Below are 23,582 nucleotides of genomic sequence, written 5' to 3' on the forward strand. Positions count from 1 at the left end.
CAGATTCAGCCCAGGAATGCAGGAATACTTCAATATACTCAAACCAATAAATGTAATGCACCATGTCAACAGAAGCAAAGACAAGGCTACATATCATTTCAATAGATTCAGAAAATATTTTGTCAGGGTACAAACTTTTTGCAAAAGCCATACACAGAATCAGACTAGATGGTCTGATAAAAGCCATCTATGACAAATTAACATCCAGCATCATACTAAAGGGACCAAAACTGAAACTTTTAAGTTTAAAATGAAGAAAAAGTAAAGGATGTTCACTATCACTATTCCTTTTCAAAATAGCTCTGGAAGTCTGATGAGATAGCTTAGTGGACTAAGTGTCTGCTTAGGCAAGTGGAGTGACAGGGGTTTGATTTCTGGCACCACTTGCCACGTTGGTCCCGCCCTATGGGTGCAGTGAAACAGGAACCCAGACTGGACCTGGTGGCAATCAACTGTAATCCCAGTGCTACAAAGGCTGAAAACAGGAGGATCATAACAAATCCTATCGGGGCTGGGGAGATGGCTCAGTGGAATAAGCGCTTCCCTGGCAAGCGCAAGGGCCTGAGTTCAATCCCCGGTTCTGCCAAAAAAACAAAAACAAAAACGTAACAAATCCTATCTGTGTAGTGAGACCTTGTACCAAACACATACAAAGAAAAAAAAAGGTTCTGGAGGCATTAGCCAGAGATATTAGACAAAAGAGAGAAATAAATGGAATAAGTACAGGAAAAGAAGAAGGGAAATTATCATTGTTTGAAGATGACATGGTATTCTACATAGAAGACTCACGAAATTCCACCAAAAGACTTCTAGATTTAATAACTAAATACAGTAATGTAGCATGTTATAAGTTAACTGTCAAAAAACCAACAGCACTACTACATGCAAGAAACAAGTTCACAGAGAGAGAAATTTGAGAAAGTACACCCTTAAAGATATCATATAAACAGTTAAATACTTAGAAATTAATCTAACAAAGAAAGTAAATTATCTATAAATTGAAAATTGGGGTATTGTGAAAAAAGAGATTGATGAAGATATCTGAAAATGAAAGATACCCTTTGCTTATGTATAGGGAAAAACAACAGTGAAAATGGATGTATTTCTAAAATTGCTGTACATATTTAATGTAATGCCAATGAAAATACCATTAGCATACCATAAAAACTAGATAAACATTTTCCAAAATACATTTGGAACCAGAAGTGACCTAAAATATCAGAAGTACTTCTGTGAAAAGAAGGCAAGGCAGGAGGGATAGCACTTCCTGACTTGAAATTATACTAAAAATATTCTGTGATAAAATCAGCATGGTACTGGCAAAAGGCAGACCTGACCAGCAGTGGGACAGATTATAAGGTGCAGACTCATGACAAACACTCACCCACCTATCTTTGATGAAGATGCCAAATATATTCACTGGGAGAAAGCCTCTTTGATATATTGTGCTGAATTGTACTGTGGATTTCTGGTGGTCTATAGAAAGGAGCAGGTAAAGTTTAATTAGTTTTGTCTGTATTTTTAATTTGTTTACTTTTTCTCTCATATCAATATCTTATATATTTTATTTTCTTTATTCTTTCAATTTTTCATGCAAATATCTAGTAATATGAAAAACTAATTTGAAGACAATGGTATGAAATACCACAAGTACTGTGAAATTCATATTATTTTGTTTAGTGCAACTCTGTGTCATTTGTAACTTTTTTCTGTTTTCATACTATTTTTTACACACTTTAATGTATACTGTTAAAACATCTGGCTCTCTACAAACCAGAGACTAAAACTATACTTGTACTTATGAAAATACACTAAAGTCAAAGTAGAACAAAGATCTAAATATTAAAACACAAACACAGAATCTCCTGGAATAGAAAGTACACATAAGCAGAGATTTCATGAACAAAGTACAAACTGCACAAGAAGTACTCAAAGGACGCTACCTGGGTTTTCACCTTATTAAAACTTTTCCATATCAAAAGAAATCACAAACGGTATGAAAAGACAACCCACAGAGTGGTTAAAGAAATAGCTAATAGTCCCTCAGTCAAAGTAATCATATCTAGAACATACAAAGAATTGAGAAAAATAAAATCAGACTCTCTAAACTTTTTTTATTATTTTAGGGAAAAGTCTACAGGGTGTTCATGATCTCACTACTAGATCAGACTCCTAGTGATCTGCCTGTTTACAGCCTCCCAAGAGCTGGAATTACAGGCATGTGCCACCACACCCAGTCTCAATTGCCTTCTCAGTGTGCCCTGGGGGTGGGGTCGGCATGGCATAGCAGGCCCAGATAGACTGTATAAACTTAAGACACAATAAAAATAATTAAGATAAATATAGAGCTACTTTCTCTTAACTCAATGAGAAGAAAGATTTGTACCAATAGTGTTTGGACAGGATATTATGTCTGCATCTTGTACTATGAATAACCACTATGAAGACAACAATATGCAATGTACTAATTATTGTAACTCTCCTATGAACCTGTTTTGAAACTGTTTCATTGCTATTTGTTTCTCAATAAAATTAATTAAAAAAGAAAAAATGGACATCATATAAATACACATCTCAGATGAAGAAAGACAGATAGCAAATGATTATGAAAAGAATGTTCCACATCATTGGTAATTGGAGAGATGAAAATTAAAACAACACTGAAATCATAACTCACTCCAGAAGAATGGATGTCATCAAGAAATCTACAAATGGAGGTAATGAAAGAACCCTTCTCCACTGTTACTGGGAGTATAGACTGGTGCAACCACTATGAAAATCAATGTGGCAATTTCTCCAAAAACTAGAGTTTAGATCCCTTTCACCCAACTGCTTACTTTTTTGAGACTTGTCCCTGGAAAATTAAAAACATCATAACAAAGTGGCTATTCTGAGTCATTAACATAGTTTCCCAAGTGTATAAGAGCCCTAAGGATATCCTTAATTCTTCTTAATATACTTAAACACTTGAAAAACACCCATAAAATGGGTCTCATATTTGCATCAAGTGTAAAAATTACATATATGAAAATATTTCCATACAGATGTGATAATAATTTATTCTAATTTCATGGTATATTAAATGATACCTTTGTGCTACACATGTACACATGTCTTTAGAGATACAAAACTAAAACAAAATCTTGACATGCTAATGAATACTAGTTAAAGTTAAAGTGCAAATTTATTATGGTAAACATTTTTAAGCAGAAGAATGTGGTTATCCCAGGGCCGGCCAAATAGCCTAGTGGATTAAAGTGCCTGCAAGCAGGCACAGGGTCAGGGGTTTGATCCCTGGGCCTGCCATGCTGGCCTTGTCCCCTGGGTGCACTGAGACAGCATTTGAGACTGGGCATGGTGGCACACTCCTGTAATCCCAGCACTTGGGAGACTGTAAACAGGAGAATCATTGTGTCTGATCTAGTAGTGAGACCCTGAAAAACCTGTATACCCTTCCCTAAAATACAAAAAAAAAAATATGGTTATCCCTTACTTTTGTTCCAGTTATTCCTTCTTTTAAAAATTTCATTACTAAATATTGCAAGTACATAATGATCACATTTACCATGTGGAGTTCATACATGTATAGTGCACATTTCATTTAACTTCTTTCCTCGATTTCCTCCATCCTCCTTTTCTGATTCAAGCATCCGATTTATTTACTTATAAGACTGCATAAAGTAAATATCCTATGTACAGTCTAAAAGCAAGGCTAATAGAACAAAATCCATTTAAAGCATGTATGATAATTGTAGTAATGCAAGGTGTAATTTTAGATTAATTGCCATGGATTACAATAATTTCCCCTCTAGTTTATATAATCTCTCTTTTATTTCATACATTATAAATACTTAGTTTTAATATAAGAGAAATTGTGTGGTACTTAAACTTATTTGCCTGTTGTGACACTTAAACTTATGGCCCATGATATCTCCATTTACTTATGAATGATTTAATTGTATACTTTTATAGCAAAATAATACTCCATTGTGTATAACTACCACTTGTTTAAGCCATTCATCTGTTCAGGAACATATATCCTGTCTCTATTATTTAGCTACTTTATTGTATTTTAAGGAAGGAACTACAGGGTGATCATGGTCTCACTACTAGATCGGACTCAGTGATCTGCCTGTTTACAGCCTCCCAACAGCTGGGATTACAGGTGGCACCACTATATCCAGTCTCAATTGCTGTCTAAGCATGCCCCAGGGGGGTGCTCGCATGATTTAGCTACTACTAATGATGGTGTTATAAATATTAATATGCATGCACCAAGGTGTCAGGATATCTTTGAAATTGTTGTAAGATACCTAAAGTGTAATAGCTCTATCAAACTGAAATTCTACTTTTTATCGGGAATCTCCATACATATTTTCAGAATCTTTATACCAATTTATAGCCCTGCCAGCAATGGAGAAGTATTCTTTAGTCCACACCTTTTCACGAGCATTTGTTATTGACTGATTTCTTAAAGGTAGGCACTCATTCTAGAGTGAGGTGGCAATTCAGAGTTGTTCTACTTTGCATATCTCAAAAGGTAAGTTATGTTGAGTGTGTTTTCATTTATTGACCATTGGCATTTCGTCATCTGAGAAATGTCTACACATTTCAATTGTCCATTTTTAATTCAGTAAGTATCAGAGGTCTAATTTTTGAGTACTTTATGCATGTTAGATAATTTTCTTTTGTCTAAGGGGTAGTTGTCAGCATCTTTTCCCATTCTTCAGGTTTTCTCTTCATGTTCTTTCTCATTTTCTTTACTGTACAGAAGCTTTTAAATTTTATGATTTTTTAATTGATTCTTGGCATTATTTCTTCTGAATCTGGGATTTTATTCACAGTGTTTATGTATACATATGTTTTCAACAGTTTTACTTATTTTGTCTGCCAGTAAGTTCAGATATTTTCATTTTTACATCTTTGAACAATTTTATGATCTTAAGTTTTGATAATTTGTATATATCTAGGAATTCATCCATAACCATTGAGATTTCCATTTTGTCTGAGTACAGGTTTTCAAAATAGTTATCAATCTTCATCTGGATCACAGAAGAACCCATCAGAATTTCAAATAAATCATCTTTCATTGCATGGACTTGAGTATTTTAGTAAGATTAGATAAGTGTATGTCTATTATGTTTTTGTTTATTTTTATTTTGTAAGTTTTTCTTCTCACTCCTTTATATTGATTATTTTTTACAAACATTTACTTTAAATAGAGTATAACAATAACTGATATGACATGAGAAGTAGTACATATTTAAGAGACAAAAATGACAGATATTTTTTTTGTTCCTCGAATGCCTTCCGGGCACTTTTGGCCAGCGAGAGAGATGTGAGGTTCGAACTCCAGCAACCTGAGGCTGCCAGCTTTGTGGAGGCAGCCACTTAAAGGACTGAGCTAGGGCCAGGCCCCCCCAAAATGACAGATATTTTAAGCATAGTTTTACACATTGCTGTCTGCAATACAGTTCCTTAGTTAACAGCTATCAGTGTATAGAGTTAGTCAGGGTGGATATTCTACCCATTAACTGCTATTTTCAAAAACTGCGTGGAAATTCTTAGGACCACGGTTTTAACCATATTGTTTCTATGAATGTATGGTTTTGCCCCTGCCATGTGTCCAAACTTTTCTCCTTTCTGTCTGTTCATTGTTTAATCCTTAAGCTCTCTCCTTCCATTTAACTGTGTTATACCTTTCAATTTTCATTTCTTTTGAGAATTTACACTAAGGAGAAAATATGATATTTACACATGTAGGTTTGGTTTATTTCACATATGAGTATATTTTTTATTTATTTTTGGTACTGGGGATAGAACTGTCAGGCAGATGCTTATACCACTGAGCTATTTCCTCAGCCCTCACTTATGAATATAACTTGAAATTGCATCCAATTACATACAAATTCTTTAAGTTTAATTTTCTTTATAGCTGAGTAATAGTCCATTGTGTAAAAACACAACATCTTTTTCATCCATTCCTCTGGTGATGGGCATTTTGATTGTTTCCAAGATATAGCTATCACAAGTTTTGCTGCTGTAACCATATGTGCACAAATAGCATTATGATATGTTTTCAGTTCTGGGAAAATTCCCAGAAGGGGGATAGAGGCATTGAATGGGATTTCTATTCCTAATTTTTGAGGAGTCTCCACACTCATTTCTATAATAGTTGCACTAGTCTACATTCCCATCCGCAGTGGAGAAGTGTTCCTTTTTCTCCACAGTCTTGCCAATATTTCTTGTTGGTTGATTTCTTCATACTAGCCATTCTTTCTGGGGTCAGAAGACATAACAATGTTGTTTTAATTTGCATTTCCCAGATGTCTAGTGATGTGGAGCATTTCTTCATGTATTTATTTGCCTCTTGTATTTCTTCTTCTGAGAAGTGTGTGTTCATCTTGGATGTCCACTTTTGGATTGGGTCTTCAAATTTGGGGGCTCTAATGATTTTTAATTGTTTGAAAATTCTAGATAGAAGCCCTTTGTCTGAGTGCTTATTACTTTATAGTTTCTCCAAATTTGTGGGTTCTCGTTTCACTCTGTTGGTGATTTCTTTTGATGTGCAAAAACTTCTCAATAAGAGGAGGTCCCAGTTGTTCATTCGTTCAAACACTTCCTGTGCAGTTTGATTTTTGTTCATGAACAGTTTCCCTACCCTATGTCTTCAAGAGTTCCAGCTACTTTCTCTTCCAGGAGACTTAGTGTTTCTGTTTTAATGTCCAGGTCTTTAAATCCATTTTGAATTTAGTTTAGTGCATGGTGATAAACCCAGGTAAAATTTTAGTTTTTGGCATGTAGAGAGAAAGGTTTTCCAGCGCAATATTTTAATTGGGCTAACATTCTTCCTGGGAAGATGTTTTACCCTGTGTCAAAGATAAGATGGGTGCATGTGTTTGTAATTGTACCTGCATATTCTAATTTATTTCATCGGACTTCAGGTCTTTTTTTTTTTGTTTGCCAATACCATGCTGATTTTATCACAGTGGCTTTTTGGTATAATTTCAAGTCAGGGATTGCAATGCCTCCTGCCTTACCATTGTTGCCCAGCATTGCATTTGTTATTCTAGCCTTTTTTTTTCTTGCTCAAAAGAGATTTTAGGAATGATTTCAATAGGTCTATGTGGTATGTTGGAAGTAATTTGATAGGGATTGCATTATATTTGTACAACAATTTTGGGAGTATGGCTGTATTCACACTGTTGCTTCTTCCTATTCAGGAAAAGGGAATATCTTTCCTTTTGCTGAAAACCTCTACAATCTCATTTGTCAGAGTGCTGTAATTTTCATTGAATAGATGTTTGCCTTCTTTAGTTAGTTTAATTCATAAGTATTGCATTTTCCATGGTGTTATTGTAAAAGTTATTGTTTCTGTAATTTCTTTCTCATTGTGTTTGTTATCTATGTAGAGAAATGTTATTCACTTTTGGGTATTGATTTTGTATCCTGCTATGATACTGAATAAGTGTATCAATTCTTGTAGCTTCTTGGTGGAGTTTATTCAGTCTTCCAAGTAAAGTATCATGTCATCTGCAAATAGTGATAGTTTAACTTCTTTACATATTCTTATTAGTTTTATTTTTTCTCTGGTCTAATGACTCTAGCTAATGATTCCAGAACTATATTGAATAGGAGTGGCGATGGAGGACAACCCTGTATTGTACCAGATCTGAGAGTAAAAGATTTTAATTTTCCCCATTTAGAGATATGTTAGCTATTGGGTTGTTGTAGAAGAGTTTTATCAGATTGAGGTAGTGGCCATCTATTCCAATTTTCTGTAGAGTTTGATCATAAATGAATGTTGGATTTTGTCAAAGGCCTTTTCTGTATCAATTGTGATGATCGTGTGGTTTTTGGATTTAGCTCTATAGATATAATGTATTACATTTATAGATTTGCATGGGATAAATCCTACCTGGTCATGAGGTACAATCATGATAACTTTCTAAATTCTATTTTCTAGGATTATGTTAAAGTTTTTTGCTTTCATGAAGGAAACTGACCTGTAGTTCTCCTGCTTAGTTGTGTCTTTCCCTAGTTTTGTTATCAGTATAATACTTACCTCCAGGAATGATTTTGGGAGGATTCTTTCCTTTTAAATTTCCTTGAAGAGTTTGAGGAGTACTGGGATTATATCTTGTGTAAATATCTTGTAGAATTCACCTGTGAATCCATCAGGATGTGGAATTTCTTTATCAGTAAGTTTTTTGTTACATTTTGAATTTCACTGACTGTTATTGGGTTATTGACAGTTCTGATATTCTCTTAATTCAGTTTAGGTAATTTGTACCTTTCTAGGAATCTGTCCATTTCTTCTGTGACTTTTATTCTGTGAAATACTGTCAAAATGCCTATTGATTATCTTCTAAATTTCCAGAGTATGTAATAATTTGGCCCTTTTCTTTCCTTCTTGCTTGAATTTGAATTTTTACTTTCCTTACTTTTAAGAGGATAGCTAGGGGTTGATCAATTTTATTTAATGTTTGAAAGAAACAGCTTTTTGTTTCATTAATTCTTTGGACTGTTTTCTTCATTTTGATTACATTAATTTCTGACTAATCTTTGTAATTTCCTCCCTTCTTTGGGCTTTGGTTTTGATTTGCTCTTCTTTTCTAGACTTTTGAGCTGCATTAGGGTTTTTGATTGTTCCTGTTCTTTTTTTCTTAATGTGTAAATTCACAGCTATAAATTTCCCTCTAATAACTGCTTTCATTGCATCTCATAAATGCTGATAAATTGTGCTTGAATTTTCATTGAATTGTAGATATTTTAATTTCTTATTTAATTTCATCTGTAACCTGCTGTTTTCTGAGGAGGGTCTTGCTTACTTTCCATGTATTTATGAGGTTTTAGTGGTTTCTTTTGTAATTTATTTCTAGTTTCATTGCACTGTGGTCAGATAATATGCATGGGATGATTTCTTCTTTCTTGCATATATGTAAGCATGACCCATGGACCTGTATGTGGTCTATTTTAGAAAATATCCCATGTGCTGCTGAAAAGAAAGTTTATTTAGATTTAGTTGCTTGGAACACTCTGCATATGTCCACTAGGTCCATTTGTTCTAAGTTCTGGGTCAGTTGTACTACTTCTTTTTAAATTTTTTGTCTGCTTGACCTATCTTTTCGGGATATGGGGATGTTAAGGTTCCTTGTTAATATTGTGGCATTGGATTTTACATTTATGGGGTACATTAAGATTTGTCTTGGGCTGGGGAGATGGCTCAGTAGAATAAGCTCTTCCCAGCCAAGTGCAAGGGTATGAGTTCAATCCCTGGTTCCACAAAAAAAAAAAAATTGTCTTATATATTCGGCTCCTTTTATGTTTAATGCATTAATATTTATGACCGTTAGATCTTCCTCTTTAATTTTTCCCTAAACAGTATGCATTAGCCTTCTTTATTTGTTTGGTCATCATTGTTTGAAGTTCAAACTTCCTAAGAAACTGATTTCTAACCCTGCTTTTTTTCTGAGTTCCTAGCGCATGGAGTATTGTTGTCCATCCTTTGACTTTCAGGCTACTAGTCAAATGATCTTTTTTAATGAAGTGTATTTCTTGCACACAACACACTGTTGTATTTCATTTCCTAATCCACTTTGATCCTCTATTAGTATTAATTGGTGAATTGAAACCATTTACATTGATGGTTATGATTGAGATGCTTTGAATTTTGATTGACATGTTATTTACCTGCTGTTGAATACATTTCTTTCCTCCTGTGTTTAATTGCTTGCCTTATTTGAAGGGTTTTTTTTCTATTCTCATTTGTGGAGTTCTGGTCATTTTGGTCCTTTTCTAAATTATATTTTATGAGTCTGTGTAGTATTGTCTTTATCATCATGCAATTCTTTAGTTGTTGTTTTTCATGGAAGTGTTTTACTTCTCCATTGAACTTGAAAGAGCTTTACAGGGTATATCAGTCTGGGTTGGATTTTGCTTTCTTGCAAGACGTGTAGTACTTTGCTCCTCGCTCTTCTTGATTTGATATTTTGTGAAGAGGAATCTGCCATTATTCTGATCTGTTTTCCTTTCAATGTGATCTGTTTCTTTTCTCTAGAAGATTTTAGTATATTGCTCTTGTGCTGGAATTCTGCAATCTTCATTGTTGTGTGTCTGGCTGTGTTTTTAATTGGTTTGATATTATTTGGTGTTCTTTATGCCTTGCTTACCTGAATGTCAGAATGTTTCCCCATATTTGTGATTCTTTCTTCTATTACTTCTGTCCATACTGTTTTTACATCATTTGTACTGACTCCTTCTTTGACATGATGCATACTAGTATTACATTGTTCATGGTTGCATCCTCTTGCAGTTGTTGAATCATTTTTCTCCAGCACACTAGTTTGACTTATTTATTTTTTTCTATATTTTAGGGAAGTGTCTACAGGGTGTTCAGAGTCTCACGACTAGATCGGCATTACAGTGATTCTCCTGTTTACAGCCTCCCACGTGCTCGGATTACAGGCTCACCCCACCACTCCCAGTCTCAATGGCTTTTCCAGTGTGCCCCTTGGGTGGGGCCAGGAGGCCAGCCCCTTTATCGAACTCCTGGACCCTGCCCTTGTTTGTAGGTACTTTAATCTGCTGAGCTATTTGACTTTCTCTTCCTAGTTGTTTTTAAGATATCTTTTCTTATCTTTTCATTAGCTGCAATTGTATCTTCATGTTCTGAAACTCTAACTTCTCTTTCATGCCAATGGTTTTGCCAGGTTGAGATTGAGGTTTTAATTTCCTATTTATCTATTTGAATCTGCTTCATGGATTGTATTTCTTTCCTATATTGCTTATTCAAGAATTCCATCAGTATTCTATTCTTCTTTATTTTTTTATCTTTTTTTTCCTTGGAAGCACTGAGGAATTCTTTCATTATTGTTATCGTTTCTTTTTTTACCTCAGAGATTATTTCTGACCCTGTATCCACTTTACCTTTCTGCAGTTGTTTCTTTATTTCAGAGATTTTTAAGTGTGTGAATTCCAATTTCTTCTATGCTACTTTCTCCTGCATTTGTTCAGGGTGGGCTGCGGACTTGAGAATGCATTTGGCTTGTTCTCTTTGTCATTTTGTATCGCACTGTCCTCTGACCTTTGGTATAGATCTTTGGTGCAGTTACCACCTTAGCACCTACCAATATTCTTACACAAGAGAGATTATGTAGTTAAGCAGTTACAGTTTTGTATTTACAGAACAAAAAGTAAGAACACTTATAATCTGTAGTGATATGTAGAAGTTGATAAACTTTTGTAATTAATGAGTGTATTTTAGAACATAAGAGCAGACATGTCTGTGTAGATAAGCAGTTATTAAATTAGGATTTTTTATTTAAATTAGTTCCCCTTAGTTCTGTCTGATCACCTTCCCTTGATGTATATGGGGTTTTCCAGGCAGACTGGGTCACTCAAGTTACCTGTTGCCACTCTTGATCAAGACAGAGAAAGCATGCTGTCATAGATTTCAGTCTAGCAGTGCATCTCAGCTTACCAAGGCTGGATCTAACAAGTTCAAACTCTTCCAGCTGGGCCTGGTTTGGATCTGTCTGCTGTGCTTAGCTTTTTCCTCCTGAAGCCCACGGAAGTGAACCTGTTGTTCCCTTCTGGCAAGATGTTCAGCTCCTGGTTTAGCTGTGTGGGTCTGGACCTCGCTTCTCTGCATGGAGTTCTGCCACAAGATTTCACACCAGGCCTGTCTGATGATGTAGGTTCCTGTGAGGGGACCTGGCAACCAGGCGAGCAGGTCTGCACACTGGGTTTGTCTACTTTGTATAATCTTTAAAACAACAAAATATTTGTTTCATTGATGCTCGGCATTGCTTTCTTATAGTGTCAGTTCCCTTGATTTGTCCTCAATATTTATGATTTCCTTCATTGCATTAGGTTCAAATTTGGACTGCAATTGTTTTTGTAGGACTTTGTGGTACTTACTTTGGTTATTTATTTGAGTTCATTTTGATGTTCTGATGTGTAATTCACTTGTATGAACTTCCTTCTCAGGAATGCTTTCACTGGGTCCAGTAGGTACCAGTATGTCATACTGAGATAGGAGACAAGGGCATTGCAAAAGTTGCTGTAGTAGTGGGTGGGGGTTGTTATTTATAAGGTCTCAGATCCATGAACAGAACATACAAAGTCCTACATGTAGAGTTCTCCTAAATAACTCCAACAGGTTTTCAATAGGATGATTAGGACCTGCCAAATGTTTTACCGAATTAAAGCACGTGCAAGCAGGTGCAGGGGCTGGGGGTTGGGTCCTTGGTCCTGCAGTGCTGGCCTCGCCCCCAAGGCTCACTGATTTTACAATTGATATTGGGTGTGATGGTGTGCACCTGTACTACCAGCAATTGGGAAGCTGTAAACAGGCATTTCACTACGTATCCAATCTAGTAGTGAGACCCTGAGCACCCTGTAGAACATTCCCTAAAATACACACACATTAATAATAATAATAATAATAATAAGATGACCTAAGCCTGATGTCAACTTATGGCATGGTATCCTAAAACTGTCTGTCAGGACAATTACATAGAAGTTCTCATGGATTTCCTCAAGATCTGGACAGTATAAAGCAAAGAGTCACAAAAAAAAATTTATTCTCACAACTTTGCACAATAGCCTGTGCTGTGTTTCCTCCATGCAATGTGTAATATTATTTATTTTACTCTCATTTTCTGTGTATGCAGCCAAAGCTCACTCTCCAGAGCCAGTTTCCACACATACTTCACTTTTATTTCCTCATGAAAGCTTTCTTATTGCTTTTGTTCTCACTTCACTCAATCCTTTGTTTTTTGGTAAGGCCTACCTAGATGTCAACTAGCAAGCAACCCAGAACTCAGTAATATTTATTTACTGGTCAGTTTATAAGAATGCAACCTGATAACATTTTATGGATCTCTCCCAAGATTATATACTTTGACATGGCCAAGAAAAAAAAATGTTCTAACAATCCAAGAAAAAAAGCTCAGATATCAGAGTTCAAGATAAGGCCAAACCTGGGAAAATATTTGCATATCTGTATTCACTTTTCCTTCCTTCTCTCTAACCTCTTTCCCTCCTCTCTTTCTCTCCTAGGCCATTTACCAGGAGACTCTTTTCAATGTGCCAAGGCCAAGCCATGGGGATGGGGGAAAACAATATAGGCTTAGTTTTTGTTCCTAGCTGTCTACCACACTTCATGGATCCTTGTTTTCTGAAGATTTGTTGTACTTTGTTCCTTTTAAATTCAAACTGGTCTCCACATTCTGTACTTTTAAATGATATTTTTTCAATTTGAGTTTTACTAATGGGTACTTCCATAATACCTTGTTTTGTAGTCAGAGATTAGAAGGGAAAGGATAGAATATTTCTGATTATTTCATAGTATTCACCCAAAGAGTCAAATGCAGAGTGTGGGAGATCTTTCCACACACCAGAGACCCAAAATATCCATCTTAGGACCTGTATTTTCCCAGCAATGTCTTTCATGAGTCCATTTGGACATCTAGAGCACATAGCAATGCCAACCTCATGAGTTCAGTTAGAGCTCAGAATCCACAACAATGTCTCTTGCAATTTGTTTGTAAAATCTGTATTAGGAGGGCTCAGAGGTCAGTAGTGGAGCATAAAAAAAATCTGTTAAGGCAGGATGAAGGATCTGTCAGCAGGCTAAGAGGTCTGCAGTAGAGACAGAAAGGGATACTCAAAGTGAGAACAAGAGATTCTCCACAAAATTTGCAGCCATCTTCAGCAACAAGGAGGACTTGATCTCCTCCAATGATAAGAACAACAAAGTTGATGTCAGGGAAGCTAGTGTAACAAGATTCTTCCAGAGAATCAGCACAACATCTTTTTCTCCAGTTATTTATTTATTTATTTATTTATTTATTTTTTAACTGTTGGCAACAATCCTCATGTGAGCCTTCCACTCCAAGCACTATGCTGATTCAGTTCATCTGGTTGTTACAAGTTAACAATTAGTTAATCTACTGCAATCAACCCCAGGGCAACTTGATAATCAGACATATTTCCTTAAACTATAGTTTGCAGTAGATTTGTGAAAAGTTAACATGTTGTTGCATATTCCGATTTACATTAATATAACAATTACTTATATACAATTACTTTGCACTCATTTCTGTACCAAAAGCAAAATGTTCAGAGAGTGATCAAAATTTAAGGTTAATATCACAAAACATTGACAAATAAACCTTATTACAAACATACATCAAAAAAATTACAAAACGTAAGACACTACATTAGAAGAAAAACCCACTACATCAAAATCACATTAAAAGAACTATCACAGGGCTTGTGAGATAATTCAGTGGACTAAATGCCTGCTGAGGCAAGCACAGGGACCAGGGTTCTATCAGTATGAGTCTGTGTTGTGCAGTGATATCTGGTATTAAATACAATAAAAATAATAATAAATTACTTTTTAAATGTTAACAATGTTCTTCATGATTTTGACAGAATATGCCATGATTTTACATTTGTATTTGTAATTGCACGAATTTGAGTCTTTTCTTTATTTTGGTAAGATTGGCTAAGGGTGTGTGTATTTTTTTTGTGATGGAACCAGGGATTTAACTCAGTCCCTTGTACTTGCAAAGGAAGCACTTATTCCACTGAGCCATCTCCCTGGCCCCTCTATTTTGTTTTATCTTAGAATGTGCTGTTTTTAATTAATTTATTCCTCGCATTGTTTTTTATTCTCACTTGCATTAAATTTTACCCTGGTATTGAAATTTCATTGGTGTTATTATCTTTGAGTTCATATTGTACTTGATTTCCCAGGGCATTTCAATACATCATTAGTTTATTTACCTAATCTCATTCAATTTTTCTGAGGTAGTGGTTCACTGCTATTAATTCACCTCTTGGAACAGTGTTCACTACATCCCATGGATTCTAGTATGTCATATTGACATTATTGCTTGAATGTATAAACTGCCTATTTTCTTCTTTAATTTCATCTGTGATCTGTTGATTAAGAGTTATCAATTAATTTCCATGTATTTGCATAGGTTCTTTGAGCTTTTTATCATTGATTTCCTTAGAGTACACAACAATATGATAATGTACATGGTATTAGCTAGATTTTTTTCCATTTACTTAAACATGCTTTATTGGCTAGTATGTGGTATCTTCTATAGAAAGTCTAATGCACTTTTGAGAAGAATTTACATTCTATTATTGAATGGAACAATATATTGCTGTCTACTAAGTCTATCTGATTAAAGATTTGTATAATCTCTGATATTTCTTCCAATTTTTTTGTCTAGTTTATCTTTCCATTTGAGACAGTAGAACATTGAAGTCCCCCATTGCAATTATATGGTTGTTTATCCAATGTTTTATGCTCACTAATGTTTGTTTTACAAAGTTGTGAAAGCTAGAATTTGTTGAGCAAATATTTATTATTCACTATTGAATTATTCCCTTAATCAATTTTGATGCTTTCTGGCAATATATTACTTTTCATTCAGAACTTGAGGGCATTTACTCAGACAGTTTTTACTAAAATATATCAATTAAGTCTTATTATTGTACTATTTTCCTGTTACAGCTTTCCACATTATTCCCATTTTATATACTGTTCAACCCACCAGATGGGTTCATTCATTTTTACTAATTGCCTAAAAACCACTGGACCCCATTCACATAGCTTTGTACTCATTGTAAAATATCTCGTATCCCCTAGCTCCCAGCTATCATTAATATCATTATACAATGATAAAGTGTTAACTTATCAAGAACATATAATAATTGTAAATAAATTTGCACACACAAATATAACATCAATGAGTAGAAAAAAACTTAATTAAAAAGACACACATAGAAATAAAATAACTGGTCCAACAATGTTCTGCAGACTGTGCATTGGATTGTTTTTCACAGAATTGTGGTGCCAGAGAGTTTTAGCATTTCCATAAGAAACATAAGTTACACAAATCTCTGCTGATTGACTTATGAGACAGGCTGTGCTCATTAATTATTTCATGGCATCTAGCATTAACTGTTAGTTTGGGGGATCACTGAAGAGATAGAGGTACACTGAAAATCACAGTATCACATGCTGAAAGTTATCAACCAAGGGAACCCCACAAATACTGGTAAATAGAAAGAAAAGGAAATGAAGTGAAATAATGCTTACTTGTGTTGAAAAAAATGAGCAGTTTAGAAGATAAGGGTATCTGCTCCTCCAACAGAATCATAAAAATGAAGGCAGAATTTTGTCTTATAAGAACTTCATTTGATTTAGAATGGAGACACACTGTGTGCCAAAAATCTGAAGATAGACAGTTGAATAGAAAACAACATTGAGAATTCCTATTCTGTTCATACATAATTAGTCAGAATCATATTAAGAAGCCACCATACAAAGAAGAAACTGTCACTTTGCATTTTCACTCCTGGAGAACTGCCAAAAAAAGTAAAATGGGGTAGAAAAAAAAAGGTATGGAAAACAGCCACTTTTTAATAACTTAAACATATAACTACCATAACATGACAAGATAAAGGCTACCCAGCCCAAATTAGAGTTGGTGCTAGGAAATTGTGACTATGACAATAAATTAAGACATGGCAGCAGATGTTCCCCTCCCATTCACAACCCTCACATCAATTTCCTATCCCACTGTCCAACTACAGAAGATGGAACTCTGTGAAGACAATGTCCATGTATTCCATGTATTTGCACAGGTTCTTTGCGCTTTTTATCATTGATTTCCTTAGAGTTCCTAAGGTTCTCACAGACAGCACAAAATAGCTACAGAGTAAGATTAGTTATACATAACAGATAAGTATCACCACATGGAATTTTGGAATGGTAAGGAGCCTAAGTCTATTTGAGCTCTTGTCAAGATTAACAGGAGACCACAAATAGTGGCCTCTAACACAGATCTTCTGTAAGCCTCCCACTGTCAGCTTTATAGCCCTCACACTATCTGGAATTTTGCAGAATCATACATGCATGAGTGAATAACTGCCTGCATAGACGATCTGCCCCTCTCAATTCCTCATTTTTAGAATCACAAAAATTTGAGCCAGTTTTGAGGAATCAATTCCAATGCTGGATGACTTACCGAAATTCCTGATAAGGACAGAGTAGTGGATCTAACACAAATGCATTGAAAGGTCTCTATTAAAAAAAAATAAGTGTAAGGATAATCTTCTCTATTTTGCATTCCCAAATACATACCATCACAGGAAGGAATATTTCACTAGGTTCTTCATTTTTCCCAATTGTTCATTTTGAGAGATTTAAAAGACTATATGTGTTATTGTAAGGGAGTATAAGTGCGAATTACTGCATTTTTCCTGAGATATAACAAGCTACAGTAGGTTCTTTCATATCAAGTGTTGTTTCTCATAGGCTGTGATGAATTGGTTTCTCTTTTAGGTTGTTAATTAAACTAAGTATCTCTGTATCTGTTTCATTTTCCATTCAGATTACCTGATCCCACCCTATTTTTCCACTTCCCCTTTCATGAACCTATGATGTTTCCCTTCTCCTTTATTCTAGTGTGCAAAAACAGCACTACACCTTGTTATGTATTCTCTAAAATTTTATTGGTTTAATTTTTTTTCTTCCCTGCTTCCTTCCTTCCATCTATCTTGAATATATAAGTAAGATATACATTTTGGGGTATAATTGCTAACTGCTACTTTATCTTAGTCTTACAATTAAACCTCAGATTTTCTTTAACCAAGTGCTACTTCTAAGATCTAAAATTAGGTTCATTAAAAGCAAAACAATCTCCTAAATCTGCCTCACATTCCATTTATATTTCTTTTCTGTTTGACTTGTTTTCAACTTCCATATAATTTCTAAATTCTGTTTTTCTTTCTAATTTTAATGTAAGAAATAATGCTAAAACCTATAAGACCATGCATTACCTCTTGTTTTGCTTTTCTCTTTTGTTTTGATTTCTTTCTCTATACTTCAGTATTATTCTTTCTCTTTATAGCTTAACAAAATAATTAAAAACTTCTATTTTCTTTTTATATTCTCCAATGTATTAATTACTATATGTTTACAGTACATAATTATGGTAGTTATTGTGGTGAGTTTGTACACATACATAAAAACTCTTAATTCTTTTTCTTTTGATTCTCTTTCCCACTCCTTCCTCTAACTGTACATATCACTATATGTACAAAAATTCTGTTTTCATGTATTTTCTTCAACGCTTTTTAAATCTAGTTTTTCTTGCTTCCTCTTCTTTCACTAAAAATTCTTGTTCCCGTTTCTATTTGAAAAACATCACCCTGCATCCAAATATCTACCATTAATTTTTCTACATTTTATGCTTTGGGTTTCTAATAAAATACAAATAACAAGATATTTAAAATTTGAGTCAGCTTGGAAATGGTGGTGCGTGCCTGTAATCCCAGCACCTGGGAGGCTATAAATGGGAGGATCACTATGAGTACAATCTACACAATGAGACCTTATAGACCCTGCAAACCCTGCCCTAAAAACTACAAAAGAAAAAAAAAGCCAGAACCCAGGCCCTGCATGAGTTTGGGACCATTTGCCTGCTTGCCATGCCCAAAACCCCTCTTCAAACAGAACCCAGGCCCAGCATGTGTAGGGGAACTTCTGTCAGCTCCTCATGCCCAAGACTCCTCCCCAAACAGACCCCAGGCCCTGCGCCAGGCCTCCTGTGGAACCATGCAGCAGAACCCCCTACAGAGAGGTTAGGAGCCAGTCCCACCCAGCAAATCCAGGAGCTGATTATCTTGGCAGAGTAGCACAGCAGGTTAACCTCTGTGAGCTGCTGCAGGATGAAGATGAGCACAGTAGACAGATCAAAGCCAGTTACATCCAGACAAGTTCAAATTGGTAGACTTGGACCTAGTAACAAATAATTGGGTGAGTGAGTCTGCATGGAGGACCCCATGTACATCAAGAGGAGCTAATCAGACAAAATTTAGGGGAACTAACTTAAATACAAATTCCCAATTTAATACCTTCGTAGCTGCACAGACATAACGTTTGCTCTTACAATCTAAAATGAAACCCAGTAGTTACAAAATTTTCTCAACTGCTAAATATTACTACCCATTGTTAGCATTTCTATTTGTAGTTCTGGAAATATAAAACTAAAACAGAATTAATCATATAAACTCTAGGGTAAGAATTTCAGAAGTTGCTATGGTTGTAACTATACCGAAGCTCTACACCAAAGGTCAGAGCACAGTGCTCTACAAAATGACAGAGAAGGAGAAAAATGCAATAACATACCCCGAGCCCTCTCAGATCTAATACAGGAGACACTAGCACAGAAGAAATTGGGAATAACACAGCTGAAAATTCTGAATTAATAGCTGCTGACATAAAGAAACAACTGAGGAAAGGTATAGAGGAAATCAGCTTAGAAATAAACTGTGAAATAAGAAATAAAATCTCTGAGTTAATAGCATCTGAAGAATCAACTGTAGAAACATATAGAGGAAATCAGATCAGAAATAATCACTGAAGTAAAAAATAAAGGATGATTATAATGAAAGAATTAATAACTGCTTCTCAAGGCACTGATAAAAAATAGAGGATAGAAAAATGATGGTATCTTTGAATGAGCAATATAAGAAAAAAGGGATAGCATGAATTGGAGTCAAAGTGATATAGAGGAACTTAAAATCTCAATCATAAGTTTAAAAACTCTATAAATTAAAGTGAAGTTAGTTTCATATCTTGAAGACTCCATGGCAGATAGTGAAAGGTAACAGAAGTTCTACTAAAAACAACTATGATGCAGGAAAAAATAATTCATCATCTTCAAGACAATGCAAAGATGTACAACGTGAGGCTAATAGTCTTCAATGAGAAAAAAGTAGTCAATACAAATGATATAAAAAGAATATGGGCAGAAGTAGTAGCAGAAGGGACCACGGAGATAGCTCGGTGGAATAAGCACTTCCCTGGCAATCACAAGGGCCTGAGTTCAATCCCTGGTTCCGCCAAAAAAAAAAAAAAAGTAGCAGAAAACTCGCCAAAAGTGGGGAAACTATCTGATATTCAGGTAACCAAAGCACCTAGAACTCCAAAAACATCAACCCAATTAAAAACACACCCAGACATATAATCATCAAGATCCCCTAAGCTCTGCTAGAGAAAAGAAACAGATCACATTTAAAAGCAATGCCATCAGAGTAAAAGCAGACTTCTCTTCACAAACCATGCAGTTAAGAAGAGCACGTAGCAGAGTACATCAAGGTCTCTATGAAAACAAAGTTCAGATCATACTACTCTGCCCTGAAAAATTTTCAAGTTTGATGGAGAAATGAAATACTTCCCTGAGAAAGAACAACTAAAGAATTTCATGATAACAAAGACAGACGTACACAGACTGCTAAAAGATATTATAGAGAGGGACTAAAATGACCAGAACTCCTTGAATGAGAAGAAAAAGAAAATAGCAAATAGTTCAAACAATTACAAAGGAGAAATAGGGATAAACACTAGCAGGTAAATAACCTCAATCATAAGTCAATACACCTCAATTATAACAGTAAACATAAATGGACTTAATTCAAGAATTAAAAGAAATAGACTGGCACAGTGGAGTAGGAAGAAAAAATCCAATAAGATTTTGCATACAAAAACACACTTAACTCATAAAAAAATACATAGGCTGGAAGTCAAAGGGTAGAAATCAATATCACACACTCCAGCACCTCAGAAAAAAGCAGGGGTAGCAATCCTTTTCGCAGGCAATCTCAACTTCAAATCAAGAATGATAAAATGTTATAAAGAAGGCCATTACATACTGGTAAGGGAAAAATTCAAGAGAAAGAGGTAACACTTATAAATAAATATGCAGTAAGCACAGGAGCAACAAACTATATAACACAAATCTTAGAGGATATGAAGAATCTAATATCCAATACCACAATCTTAGCAGGAGAACGTAACATAACCTTTTCGTAAAAAGATATGTGAAGCAGGCCAAAAAAAATAGCAAATAACCAGGAGAACTAAAACATAACTTGAAAGAAATGCACTTAGGGGGCATATACAGAGTGTTCCAATGAAGCAAATCTGAATACACGTTCTTTTCAGCATCATAAGGGACATTTTCTAAAAGAGACCACATACTATTCCAAAGGTTATTCAAGTGTATGTAAGGCAACAGAAATTATTCCATATATATTATCTGCCCACATTGTAATGAAACTGGAAAAAATGACAAATGAAACCAGAAAAAAAATCATAAATACATGGACATTAAAAAACACCCTCATCACCAACCAATGGATTACAGATGGAATTACAGAAACAATTAAAGAATATCTGCAATTAAATGAATATTTAAGCAAAACTTATTGGAATTTATGCGACACAATGAAACGTCTAGGAAAGGAAGAGCAAACCAAACCTAAAGCCCAAAGACAAAAGGAAATATTAAAAATTAGAACGCAAATTAATTCAATGCAGATGAATAAAACATTTCAAACTACCGAATCAAGAAGCTGGCTCATTGAAAGATTAAATAAAATTGATAAGCCCGTAACTAACCTCATCAAAAAAAGGAAAGAAAATACTCAAATACAAGCAATAAGGAATGAAAAGGGTGAAATTCCGAAGATCATCAATAGCCACTTTGTGAATCTTTACTCTCACACAATAGAAGACACAGAAGAAATGGACAGATTCTTAGAAAGTTACAAATTACCAAAACTACATCAAGAAGATATAACCACTCTCAATAACCCAATAACAGACAATTAAATTAAAAATGCAATGAAAAACCTACAAACAAGGAAAATTCCAGGTACTGAGGGATTCACAGCCGAATTCTACAAGGAATTTACAGAAGAATCCCAAGACGCCACAAAATCTTCAGTGAAATTGAAAAGGAAGCAATCCTCTGGAAATCATTCCTTGAGGCAAGTATTATACTGATACCAAATCCAGGTAAAAATGCAACCAGAAAAGAGTGCCACAGGCCATTCTCCCTCATGAAAATAGATGCAAAATTCCTCAATAAAATCCTAGCAAGGAATACAACAAATCATCAGGATTATACACAAAGACTATGTAGGATTCATCCCAGCGATGTAAGGATGTTTCAACATATGCAAATCTATAAATGTAATACACTATGTCAATGAAGCCAAAAACAAAAACCACAAAATCATTTCAGTTGATGCAGGAAAGGTTTTTGAAAAAGTCCAACACTCATTAAGGTTCAAAGTACTACAGAAAATTGAAATAGATTGCCTCTGCCTCAATCTGATAAAAGACATGTACGACAAAGCAGCCACTATCATAATTATAAACAGGGAAAAACTGAAATCTTTTAATATCAGATGTGGTACAAGAGAGGGATGTCCTCTGTCACTATTCCTATTTAATATAGTCCTGGAATCATTAGCTAGAACCATTGGAAAAGAGAGAAATAAAAGGAATAAGAATATGAAAAGAGGAATTTAATTTTCACTATTTGCAGATGACATGATTCTCTAAGTGGAAGACCCAAACAACTCCACCAAGAAACTACTAGAATTAATGCATAAATTCAGCAGCATTGCAGGATACAATGTGAATACTCAAAAGTCAATAACAAACGCACTGATAAGGAAATTTGAGAAACAATAACTTTTACAGCAGCACCACAGATAAAATATATACTTAGGAATTAACCAATTAAAGAAGTCAAATATCTATTCTATGAAAATTACAGTACTCTGAAAAAAGATCATACAGGATTTCAGAAAATGGAAAGACATTCTCTTACAGGAAGAAAGATTTTTTTACCAATGTGGGCTGGAAAAATTAGCTCTGCACATGCTGAAAACTAAAACTTAACCCATGTGTATTACCATGTAATAAACTAAAGTCAAAATGAATTAAACTTCTAAACATTAAAACACTAACACTAACTTTCCTGACAGACAGACTAGGAGGAATTCTTGAAGACACAGGGGTAGGGAAACATTTAATGAACAAAAATCAAACTGCATGGGTAACACTTGAAAGAGTTAACAACTGGGACCTCCTCTTATTGAGAAATTTGTGCACGTCAAAAGAAATTACCAAAAAAGTGAAAAAACAACCCACAAATTTGGGAAAACATCTTAAATAATAAGCACTTAGACCTAGTTCTTCCATTTAGAATTTATAAATAACTAATAATCATTAAGGCCTCAAAATTTAAAGACAGAATCCAGAAATAAGCATCTGATATGAACACACACTGCTCAGAGGAAGACATTCCAGAAGGTAATAAACACATGAAAACATGCTGCACATAACTAGTCATCTTTGAAATACAAATTAAAACACTGAAAAAAACATCTCACCCCAGAAAGGATGGCTATTATACAGAAATCAACCAACAACAAATGTTAGAGAGGCTGTGGGGAAAAAGGAACCCTTCGCCACTGCTGGTGGGAAAGTAGTCTGGTTTAACCATTATGGAAATCAGTGTGGAAACTCCTTAAAAAACTAGGAATGGAAATCCCATTCAAACCATTCTGTACTGGGAATTTCCCAAAAGAAATAAAAAGATCGTATTATTTATGCATGTGAACCTTTGTTTACAGCAGCACAATGTGTCAGCCAAATAATGGAAGTAATCAATATGCCCATCACCTGA

This window comes from Octodon degus, unplaced genomic scaffold (genome assembly GCF_000260255.1).
Source record: "Octodon degus isolate 3935 unplaced genomic scaffold, OctDeg1.0 scaffold00103, whole genome shotgun sequence".
NCBI lineage: Eukaryota > Metazoa > Chordata > Mammalia > Rodentia > Octodontidae > Octodon > Octodon degus.